Source organism: Medicago truncatula, chromosome 6 (genome assembly GCF_003473485.1).
Source record: "Medicago truncatula cultivar Jemalong A17 chromosome 6, MtrunA17r5.0-ANR, whole genome shotgun sequence".
NCBI lineage: Eukaryota > Viridiplantae > Streptophyta > Magnoliopsida > Fabales > Fabaceae > Medicago > Medicago truncatula.
Genome location: NC_053047.1, coordinates 41,373,020 through 41,385,570, shown reverse-complemented (window position 1 = coordinate 41,385,570; position 12,551 = coordinate 41,373,020). Strand labels below are relative to the sequence as shown.

Here is a 12,551-nt window from a genome sequence, read left to right as displayed (position 1 = left end):
ACTGGTATATGGTACAAAAAGAGATACAGGTCCATGTGACGTTTTGCATGGGGCAATGAATAGAGTAGAAAAATGTTTTATGGAGCGACAAAATACACGCATGAGAAGCGACGAATTCATTATCACCCTTGAATATTTATCTTTCTGCTAACTAATTGAATACTCACTCCCCATGTTTTCCTTTCCACCGCTTGATTTCCGCTATCTCCGCTCGCTCACTTTCGTCTCGTGCTATGCCTATACGGCACTTTTGATTTTGAAAAATGCTTTATGGAGCGACAAAATACATGCACGAGAAGCGACGAATTCATTACCACCCTTGGATATTTATCTTTCTGCTAACTAATTGAATTCTCTCTCCCCATATTTTCTTTTCCACCGCTTGATTTCCGCTATCTCCGCTCGCTCACTTTCGTCTCGTGCTATATAGCACTTCTGATTTATTTTTTCTTTGCAATTATTCCACTACTCTTCTTCATGTTCCATTGAAATCCTTTTTCTTTTTCTTTTTTAAATTCGATTTTTATTTTCAATCCATTTTGTTCGTTGTCATGTCACTTTCTAGTTTCGCAATTCACTCTTGATTTTTAATTTGAAATTTGGATTTTGATTTTTTTAATTGAGAAAGAAAATTTTACATTCTCTTAATTGGTAACAGAAACATTAAACAAATAGCAGCAGAAAGAAAGATTGTTTTTTTCTTCTTATCTTCTTGAAATCGAAAGTAGATTGGAGCTAGAAGATGAACAGAATGAAAAAAAAAAAATCATATTTTTCCAACTTCATTTTGGTGTGATTTCAAAACTGCAATTCGATTAATTAAAAATTAGATTTGATGCAACAAAATTGTCTTGCCCGAGATCTGGAAAAGAAACCGTAACAGCAACAGCGAGAAGAAACGGCGAGAAAAGAAGCACACAAAAGGGAATGAAAAAGATTTATACGCTGCAGTTTTTAAAATTAAGGAGCACAATAAAGATTAATCCAAGAGTTGTTATGTATCCCTCTCTTCTCTCATTTTAATAGTGCTCTTATTTGATACACCCATATATATATATATATATATATATATATATATATATATATATATATAAGCAGGGCATATGTGAAAAGAGTAAAATTTAGTTAGATATTTTTCATTCATGTATTTGGTTGAGATAAACGTCAATGTTACAAGTTGAAGACAACTATAAAGTAATAATAACAAGTGATAACAAATGCTAGAATTTTTTGTTGGGAAGATGCTGCTACATTTTGAATAAAGAAGATGTCGATGAAAATTACACTTGGAGAAATTTAAAGTGTGTGATTGTGATTAAACTAACCTTTAGAGTCAATTTGCCTCCGCCAATATTTAGATATTGGATGCAATGGGATGCACAATAGATTCTCTTCAGGATATTTTGAATTGAATACATTGATGTGGTTTGCATAACTACAACAAGCATATATATTTTGATAATAGTTTACAAAAATATGTTTCCTACACTGCAATCATGCATTAGAGAAATGAAGAATGATTTAGAGGGAAGTAAATGGGAGAGAAAAGGATTAGAAATTAGAATTGTTGCAGAATTTGTATTCTTACTGTCCCCAGGTGCCTCTATATAGAAATATATGTCACTTGGTGAAGAGACACAATATCAATAACTTAAAAACTGGCAGTTCCGAACGGTTTATATATCAACAACGTTTAAGAACTCGCCAAATATGAACTAAGAGTCACAGGTTCGAATCATGCCTCGAACAAAAGTGATTTATTTTTCAATTTTGGCCATTTATTAAAAACATTTTCCAAAATGCGTCCTTGGTAAGAATGGAACCAATGACCTTAAACATATGAGTAATGATAAACATCGCAGGAAATATTCTCATGGAGGCTTCACAACATACACCATGCCACCGTTTTTTCCACCCAGTCGAAGATTAAAATAAAATAAAACCGGTTTTGTCCTTTTTTTTAAGTGAAAATATGTTTCGCGAGGCTTTCGGGATAGAGAAGTTCGCTCTATATAGCACTTCTCTAAACATATTTCCAATTTCTGGTACCACTAGATCAAGCAACAAAACTCTTGTGAATTTGCTTCACAATAAGTATTTAACTAATACATGATAACAACCTTCCAAAATTAATATTTTGGAAATATCTCTCACAACAAATACAATTATACTAAGCCACCGAATATAGCAAAATAAAAATACAGATTGATCTCTCCCGTTTAAAAACCTTAGCTTTGGGTGTTTGTCATAATCATAATAAGCTCGCCACGATATTAGTGTATAACTTGTTAAACACTTTATCCTCTTCAGGCCTCGTGTTTGGGGGTTGTGATGCATCATATTAGAAAAGGTTCATTACTGCACTTGAAGGCTAAAGATTTAAAGCACTCACTACAACATTTTTGAACTTAGGCCAGACTTCAAAAAGTGTAGCCAAAGCCAGAATATCCGTGCCCAAAGCTTTACACCACGGTTTGGCCACTATTTTTCAAGTGTGGTTTATGCGCCCGTGGCCTATTCCCTATGGCCACGGACTTTTTCCTTTGCCCACGAAATTTTAGTAACCGTGGCTTAAGGTACATCAATAGGGCACGGTTTTATGGCTTAGTTTAAACCACGGATATTTGGCATTTAATTTAGATTAGGTGTCACCTGAACATTAGACCACGCTTTTATGACCGTGGTAACTGATTTTTAACTGTGGCGTAAACTTTAGAGTCAGAATTGCTTTATTGCCATTTTTAGTTCTAGGTATTTCCTTTTTAGTTATATAAGTTATTCGTTGACTAAACTTTTGATAAATATTTAGGCCACAACATCGTCTATTTATTTTTGTGCCTTTATTCCATAAATATTTCTTAAAATAAATAAACATAATTAAAAAATTATTAAAAAAGGAACATAAATTAACATAGTAATGTCTTAAAATATATATATTTAACCAAGCAAAGATAAAATCATCTTTTACAAAATTCAGTAACGTCCACAAAAGACCAATTCATGGTTCCACAATAAACCTAGCAACCAAGTGTCTTGTCTTCCAAAAGAAAAAACAACTAAGTTTTTGATTCCAAAAAATAAAATACGACCAACTCTTGTATTTCCAAAACATAAAACAAGTATTAGGTGCAAAATCCACTAGCTTCATTCCTCTTGAAGATAATCTTCGGGTCCAAACTGTAACAATCAAAAAAATTACGTTAATAAAAATAAAACAAAAAATAAAGAAGTAATAAATGCAAAAATAATGTTTTTTAATCTTTTAATTTTTTTATTAATTTATTTTATATCTTTCAATTGGTATTTTATTTGCATTTTAGTTCACATATACAATTTGGTATAGAAGTATAGAATATAGTGCAAAATATTAGAGACTAAAATGATGTGTGAGCATTATAGATACACCCCTGTCAAAGACCATGATAAAGACATTACTTCATTTTAATTTCAGAAGAACATAAAGTGCACCAGTAGCAGAAGAACACAACTAAAACAAACAAACAAACAAAAGCTTCACTAACTAACATCATTCCTCCAATACTCATCTATTGTGTCTTCAATCAACTCATATACTATCATGCACAAAATTACTAATCACTTAAGCAAGCAGATAGATGCATAAAATGTCGAAAATTTAGTTACAACAACATGTATTTTTTTTTTAAATTATTCAAAACTATCAAATTCATTTAGTTAATTAACATTCTATATAGAATGTCATTAACCGTTAAAGCATGTCCAAAATTCAACATTCTCAGTACCAAAACATTAATATTCTATGAGTAATGTCTTTTACCATTCTTTTACTAAACAATTATCTAACCTTAAAATAAAGTAAGTCAAACTAATATATCATACCTTTTCAGGAACATGGGTTGATATAGACGAATGGTGTGCTGCACTATTTGCAATGCCCAAAGCATGTCCCATCATGTTATCCACATCATCTTCACTTAAATTTGGATTTTGTTGCACTAATACACATTTTAGAAGTGACTCATAGGCTTCCATCCTCTTCTTTGTTAATGACTCGTATGCTTCCATCCTCTCCTTCATGCTAGTCATTTCACCTTCATAGTGTTTCTTAATGTTGGCAATTTCTTCATTTTTCCTTAACATCGATGGTGTAGCTGTTCTTCCAAAACAACGAACTCTACCAGGTTTTTCTTTACCAAACAAAGTTTGAAACGCTTGGTCTGGAAGTCATTTTTCCTATTTTAAGCCATACTTTTTTTGCCGTGGTCAAGTTAAGTGTGGTCTAAACTCAAAAATGTTGTAGTGACTTCGCCATTATATACCTCTTGTTTAAAGGATTGTGAACCATCAAATGAAGTATTGTTCCACACCCTCTTGAAAAGTTGTTGCATCTCTCCCACCTTTTTCAAAACAAAATCCACATATATCATAAACTTAATAAAAGAAAACCGAATGATATAATTTGGATCTAATTGAAGGAAAATGATCAAAAAAATTCAAACATAGAGTTTTTTTTTTTTTTTTTGGGGTACAAGTCAAACATAGAGATTAGTTTCAAATCATAGCTAAATTAACTTTATTATTTTTAAATGGAAAATAAATTGAAAATTATTCTACCATGGATTCACTAGGGATGGACAAGTTGGATCGACCCGTCCGAAACCAGCCACCCCACGAGCGAAAAAGGAAAAACGGGCTGGCTGAACCGGTTTGGGCGGTTAGGCGGGGGAAGGAAACAGGTTCTGCTGGGTAATCATGTGCAGTAGAGGGGGGGTGTGGATAGCACCGTTGCAAATCGAATCCGAACCGAAGTTGTTAGAATACAACCCAACAACAACTTGAGCCCACTTAACCCACTAATACACCACCAGCCCATTTTACATCACTAGCCCTAACATTTTAAAGAATGCTCTTCACCTTCACTCAATGCTCGAAAACACTAGTAATTTAACAATATAACATCATCGACAGCCGATGAATTTTAACCGGCGGCAGTTAACTACCAATGAGCATTTACGTCTTTTTCTGGTGTGTTTCGGCATTGTTTGAAGTGTAAACAACAATTTTCTAACATTTTCAACTCCATCTCTAGGTTGGTGCACTGCTAAAGCTTATGTGTTTTGCTGCTGCTTCTTTTTCATGTCCCTCTCTCTATGTATCTGTTTGGTTGAGCGTTTGTGCTCTCCAAATGTGGGTTTGTGCTCTCAAACGTGGGTTGGTTTTTTCCAGTGGTGTTTGGATAAAATCAAAAGCAATTCTGAAAAAGCAATTTCACATTCAAAACGTGGGTTAACTGGAAGCCACAAATTGTAGCTTCTGCGGCAACTAAAAGCAATTTTGGAGTTTGCTTTTTGTTAAGAAATATATTTTGATTCAACACAATCTCCTTTTTTTTTTTCCTTAAACTTCAATGTTTATTCTATGCAACACTTTCTTATTTTATCAGATCTAGTGAAAAATCTCCTTATTTTTCTAGATTTGGTGAAAAACAAAAGTGGGTAGGAAGAATGAGGAAATACCCAATCTCCATTGAAGCTTGAGAGAGAGCCTGGAGTCTTCTTCATTTACACACAGAGAGAGAGAGAGAGAGAGAGAGAGAGAGAGAGAGAGAGAGAGAGAGAGAGAGAGAGAGAGAGAGAGAGAGAGAGAGAGAGAAGAGAGAGAGAGAGAGAGAGAGAGAGAGAGAGAGAGAGAGAGAGAGAGAGAGAGAGAGAGAGAGAGAGAGAGAGAGAGAGAGAGAGAGAGAGAGAGAGAGAGAGAGAGAGAGAGAGAGAGAGAGAGAGAGAGCATGGAGTCTTCCTCATAAATGACTTCAATTATCCATCATTATATTTGTTATTTATTTAATTAAAGGAGAAATTCCAGAGAATTCTTATTTGTTTTTTGAAGATGATTTTAATTAATTAATTAATAAGAAAATAATAATAAGATGAACGGATGAAGCAATAAAAAACTAAATATGATCGATAACTTGAAATAATTATATAAAATGAGATATTTAATTTTAAATACAATTAAAAGGATATTTTGGTCATTACACATTCAAAATCAATTTTGATTTAAACCATCCAAACATTATTAACTCATAAGAATCACTTTTACATTAGTGTATCCAAACATAAATCAATTCATATCAAACTCACTTTTAATCAAAATCAATTCTCTCAAACTCAATTCTATCAAAATCAATTCTCACCACCGCTATACCAAACACACACTATATCTCATCCTCTCTTCATTTCTTCATCATCTCTTCTCTATTTCTGTTGTGTTTCCTTGTTGTTCATGAGTTCATCCACTTGTTATTGTTGTTATGAGATCTAGTTCCAAAACTTTACATCCAAATTTTCTAAATTTGTTGATTATTTTGTATCAATTTTTGTATACACTTAAACTGACACAAACCACCCGCTCGATCGTAAAAACTGACAACCCACCACCGTCGTAAACGAAGCCTTTAAATAGATGGCGGATTTTAAATCTCATATCGACTGTATGGTCGGTTTTGGACCCCGACTGAGACAACCGCTTTCCACCCTAGGATTCACCATTCAAATAAAGGATTTTAATATTGACCAATGAATAACAAAAGTCGAAACTAACAACTGAATCCACCATATTCCAAACTATAATCATCCCTCAAACTAAAAATAAAAAAATAAAATGGATTCCTTATTATTTGTGGCAAAAATATTCAAACACATTTACAAAAGATTCATGTTTAAATTCAACAGTTGAATGGAGACACAATAATCATGAAACTAAAAAAACCAAAAATAACGAAACACGCATGTGCACAATCCAGTTACTGTTACAAGTAAAAAATTATTTTTTTAGTTTGTATATGGTTGATAATATAGACCGCATACATCATTTTGTAGAATTTTGTTTATAGCATTGACCAAAGACCGTACGCATCAATGGTTTCATTAAGAATGGTATGAGATGTAGCTCATCAATAAAGTTGCACAGTGCAAAGCATGTGCCAATTTGTTTTATGCAATGACAATTTAATTAACAATGATAAGTTCACATTGCAAAACTTGAATAATTTTTTTTTAATGTTCACGTTGCAAAACTTAGGGTTATAAAGATTAGAATATTTGTAGTGCGCGGAAAACATGTATAAACATATTCCAACACTATAAAGCAAATTTGACTAACTAAAATTATGTTAAACTTCAATGTCTTTTGCTTCTTTTCACATAAATTTATCTTCTCTTCATTGAATAACATAGTGTGCATGTGCGAAAAAACAACTAAATGAAGATATTCATCATGTCAATTCTTCTCTTCATTTTCTTTTTCACCTATGGAAACTCTGAATCTCAGCTGTATAATCAAGAACATGAAATCCTATTAAACATAAAAAAGCACTTTCAGAATCCATCATTCCTTAGTCATTGGATAAAATCAAATACTTCATCACATTGTTCATGGCCAGAAATCCTTTGCACAAAGAATTCAGTCACTTCACTTTCAATGATCAACACAAACATAACACAAACAATACCACCTTTCCTATGTGAACTCAAAAACCTCACCTACATTGATTTTCAGTTCAATTGCATTCCTAATGAGTTTCCAAAATCTTTATACAATTGTTCCAAGCTTGAACACCTTGACCTCTCACAAAACTTTTTTGTCGGTACCATACCGAATGATATAGACCGGTTGGCCCATCTGCAGTTCCTTAGCCTTGGAGCAAACAACTTTTCAGGTGATATTCCAATGAGTATTGGTAAGTTGAAAAATTTAAAAAGTCTTCAACTTTATCTATGTAATTTCAATGGTAGTATTGCAAATGAAATTGGTGATTTGTTCAATCTTGAAACATTGTTATTGTTCTCAAATCATATGTTACCTAGGACAAAGTTGCCATCTAGTTTTACAAAGTTGAAAAATTTAAGGAAGCTTTATATGTATGACTCCAACTTGTTTGGTGGATTCCTGAAACAATTGGTGAAATGATGATGGCTTTGGAGTATTTGGATTTATCACGAAATTTTATAAGTGTAAAAATTCCAAATGGTTTGTTCATGCTAAAGAATTTGAGCATAGTGTATCTTTACAGAAATAGTCTCTTTGGAGAGATACCAAGTAGCATTGAATTTGATAGAAATTGATCTTTCAGAAAATAATCTTGTAGGGAAAATTCCAAATGACTTTGGGGAGCTTCAAAGGTTAACATATTTGAGTTTTTTCATGAACAATTTAACTGGAAAAATTCCAAGTAGTTTGTTCATGCTAAAGAATTTGAGCACAGTGTACCTTGCGATGAATAGTCTCTTTGGAGAGATACCAAATGTGGTTGAAGCATTGAATTTGACAAAAATTGATCTTTCAATGAATAATCTTGTTGGAAAAATACCAAATGATTTTGGGAAGCTCCAACAGTTAACAGTGTTGAATTTGTACAAAAACAATTTGTCAGGGGAGATTCCACAAAGCATAGGAAATCTTAAATCTTTAAAAGGTTTCCATGTTTTTAAGAACAAGTTTTCAGGTACACTTCCTTCTGATTTTGGTCTTCACTCAAAGCTTGAATATTTTCGAATTGAAATCAATAATTTTAAGAGAAAGTTACCAGAGAACTTGTGTTATCATGGTAAGTTACAAATTTTAGGTGCTTATGAAAATAATTTAAGTGGTGAGTTGCCAAAATCAATTGGAAATTGTAGTAACCTCTTTGCGCTGGAAATTGACCGGAATGAATTTTCTGGTAAAATTCCTAGTGGACTTTGGAATATGAATTTGGTGACTTTCATTATAAGTCATAATAAGTTCACTGGTGAAATGCCTCAAAACTTTTCTTCAAGTATTTCACTTTTTGATATAAGTTACAATCAATTTTATGGTGGAATTCCAATTGGAGTATCTTCTTGGACTAATCTAGTTAAGTTTATAGCAAGCAAGAATTATCTCAATGGAAGTATTCCTCAAGAGTTAACAACTCTTCCTAATCTTGAAAGACTGTTGCTTGATCAAAATCAGCTAAAAGGGTCACTTCCATTTGATGTAATATCATGGAAATCCTTGGTGACTTTGAATTTGAGCCAAAATCAACTTAATGTACAAATTCCAGTTTCAATTGGTCATTTACCTTCCCTTAGCGTTCTTGATTTATCAGAAAATCAATTCTCAGGCGAAATACCTCTGATACTCACACGTCTAAGAAATCTCAATCTCAATCTATCAACCAATCATTTAACGGGAAGAGTTCCAATTGAATTTGAAAATTCAGCTTATGATAGAAGCTTTTTGAACAATTCTGGTGTATGTGTTGGTACACAAGCATTGAACCTCACCCTTTGCAAATCCGGCCTTAAAAAACCAATCAACGTCTCACGTTGGTTTCTTGGTTTGATTATTAGCCTAATTGTGGTGACTTTCTTGTTGGTTTTGTTCGCATCGTTCAAGATCATCAAACATTACAGAAAAAAAAGAACAAACATTGGAAAATTCATGGGAGCTCATTTCATTTCAAAGGCTAAACTTCACAGAATCAGACATAGTTTCCTCAATGACAGAACAAAATATCATCGGAAGTGGAGGATTCGGAACGGTATACCGCATTCCAGTTGACGGTTTAACCTATGTTGCTGTGAAAAAAAATCAAGAGTAACAGAAATTTAAGGCAAGAGCTTGAAGCTTCGTTTCGGGCCGAAGTTAGAATATTGAGCAATATTCGACATAGAAACATTGTGAAGTTGTTGTGTTGTATCTCTAATGAGGATTCTATGATGCTTGTGTATGAGTATTTGAGACATAGCAGCCTTGACAAGTGGCTGCACAACAAAAATGAGTCATTAGCTATGTTGGATTCGGCGCAACATGTCGTCCTTGGTTGGCCAAAGCGATTGCGAATAGCCATTAGGATTGCTCATGGTTTGTGCTATATGCACCATGATTGCTCGCCTCCGATAATTCATCGCTATATAAAAACAAGCAACATACTTTTGGATTCTGAATTCAATGCAAAAGTTGCTGATTTTGGCTTTGCTAGATTCTTAACGAAGCCAGGACAGTTTAACACCATGTCAGCTTTGGTTGGATCATTTGGTTATATGGCTCCAGGTAAAATGAACGACATGCTGATTCCTTTGTTTTTTTCTTACCAACAAATACATTCCTTATTTAGCATTCTATGCATGATTTTTTCCATTCCATGCAGAATATGTTCAAACAACTAGAATCAATGAAAAGATTGATGTCTTCAGCTTTGGTGTTATCCTATTGGAACTTACAACCAGTAAAAAAGCTACCTGTGGTGACGAGCATTCATCTCTTGCACAATGGGCTTGGCGCCATATTCAAGCAGAAAGCAATATAATAGAGTTGCTTGACAATGAAGTAATGGAACAAAGTTGTTTGGATGAAATGTGCTGCATTTTCAAACTTGGGATAATGTGTACTGCTACACTTCTTCTAGTAGACCTTCCATGAAGAAGGTGTTACACACATTGCTTAGAAGTGAAGGGGAGATGGTGTTCGGACAGAGGAATGATACTGTTGGGGAATATGATATTGTTCCGTTTCTTTAAAACTCAAAATTGGAGATAAGGTTCGATGTTGTTGACAGCGACTAACAAATTGGTCGAACTCCTCCAACGTATCTGTTAAAGCCTAATTAGCTTGTATTACATTTGTTACTTGGGTAGCAAGTAACTGTTTAAAACTTAACTTGCCTAAACAGCTGTAACAGAATTTAGTTAGTTTAGTTGAGTTAGAGTTGTTAGTTACACTCTATATAAAGCTATAGAGCTTCATTGTAATACCGAGATTTATGAATAATAAAATTCCTTTCTCTCATATTTCATTCTCTTCTCTAAAGCTTTGCATATTGCAAGCTTAGTTTCATTTTCATGGAGGTTGAGATCAACTCTTAACATGGCATCAGTCGCAACTGGTATATCATATCCAGTTTTTTCTTCTTCTTCCGTTGCGTCTCTAATCAATTTCCTTCTTCAATTCTGTGTTTCTGTTTTCCTGTGATTTCTATCACTTGAAACCAATGAGATGGTGCTGGTACAATAAGAAAAATTCAGTTTCTCCTAACATGAAGGTGAAAATGAGATGATATAAATCCTAATAAAAGCGTGATTTTGACATTTGACAAGAGGAAAGAAAAACACATAATCCCTTCTTCAATTGGAAAAAATGTGCTATTAGAATTTAGCTTAACATCTGCACCACTAAAATGTGCAGTGATGACCGGAAAATTTGATTGGTTTCCGGTGGTATTGTAGCAGAGGCTTAATCGATGATCAGGAGGCTCGACACATGGTAGTTTAACCTCTTTTGCCACATATGATTCCAACTTAGAGTGAAAAGGAGGTGGCAACATAGTAAGTGGTGTACCCGAGTCAATTACGATGTTTTTCATAGAAACATTTGTTCCTTCTCCGTATTCTATTCTATTGTTTCCCACACTAAATGCTTCCAATGTTAGGAAATAATGGTCTTCTCGACCGATGGATGACTTTGACCATAGGAGATGAAACAACAATAGCAGCATCTCCGAAATTAATTTTGCTAGGGGAGTTAGACCGACTAGAATCGCTATGAAGAGCCTACTTGTTTTATAAGCGATATTTCTCCTCTTCCCGTTCCAACTACGACGCCAGAGTTTTGACTATTATCTGATAACACATTGACGTGCCCACATCCTATCACGGTATTAGGAAATGAGACACTAGAGTTGGAGGTGGAATCTAATGTTAGAGTCTCCATACTAAGATCTCCTTGTGACTTTGCATCACCACCGTATGTAATAGAATATTTGCTGCAAAATTGTATTTTTAATCCCTTAACTTAATTTCAGATGTATCTTTACATGCACTGAAAGAGCAACTAATATTTTTGTAAGTTTGAAGATTTTGAAGGAATAAATATAGGAGAGGTTTCATTGAAACAATTGTGACAAGGCTGACATTGTAGCCATAGTGGAAAAAGGCTGAAAAGTTCAAAATTAATTTTTCTCATTAAATATTGGAAAATTCTATGGTAAAGTCATTAGAATAATTTTTTTAGTGAAGTTAACACTATAACATCAAAAGTGTTGTGAGTAACACCCCACTATTTGTACAATGATATTAAAAGTTCAGTCCCTTAGTATCATCAATTCATCAGATTAACAAGAATACACTTAATCTAATTTTATCCTACCTTGTTTTATGTATAACACCCCACAAAGTGTAACACTCACATGATATCAGCAACTCAGTTTGCATGTTAAAGATGCCAACAATAAAATAGTACATGTAAGTCCAAGATGTTGCAAACATTACTAAATGAATTACTATTGATCATTAATCAATAATCAACAATTTAAAAATGAATCAAACATTAAGGTTAAAATTAACTTTTTCAAAAAAGTCAGTTTCATAATTGCACCGTAGAAGTTCCTTTAAATATAACATTTGTGGAATCCTTAACATGTGCTCTAAAATATTTTTTTCCGAATAAATGATATTAATATTCTCACATATATACATTTTTGTTTTAAGAGACTCACATACATACTCCTTGCTATAAAATGTTAAGTAAAAGAGATTTTGTAAGAGAAATTTACA

General features: G+C 33.4%; 1 pseudogene; it reads left to right on the top strand.

The window, feature by feature from the left end:
* Positions 1-7,181: 7,181 nt before the first annotated feature.
* LOC25496978 (receptor-like protein kinase 5) lies at positions 7,182-10,752 on the top strand (annotated as a pseudogene).
* Positions 10,753-12,551: the final 1,799 nt, after the last annotated feature.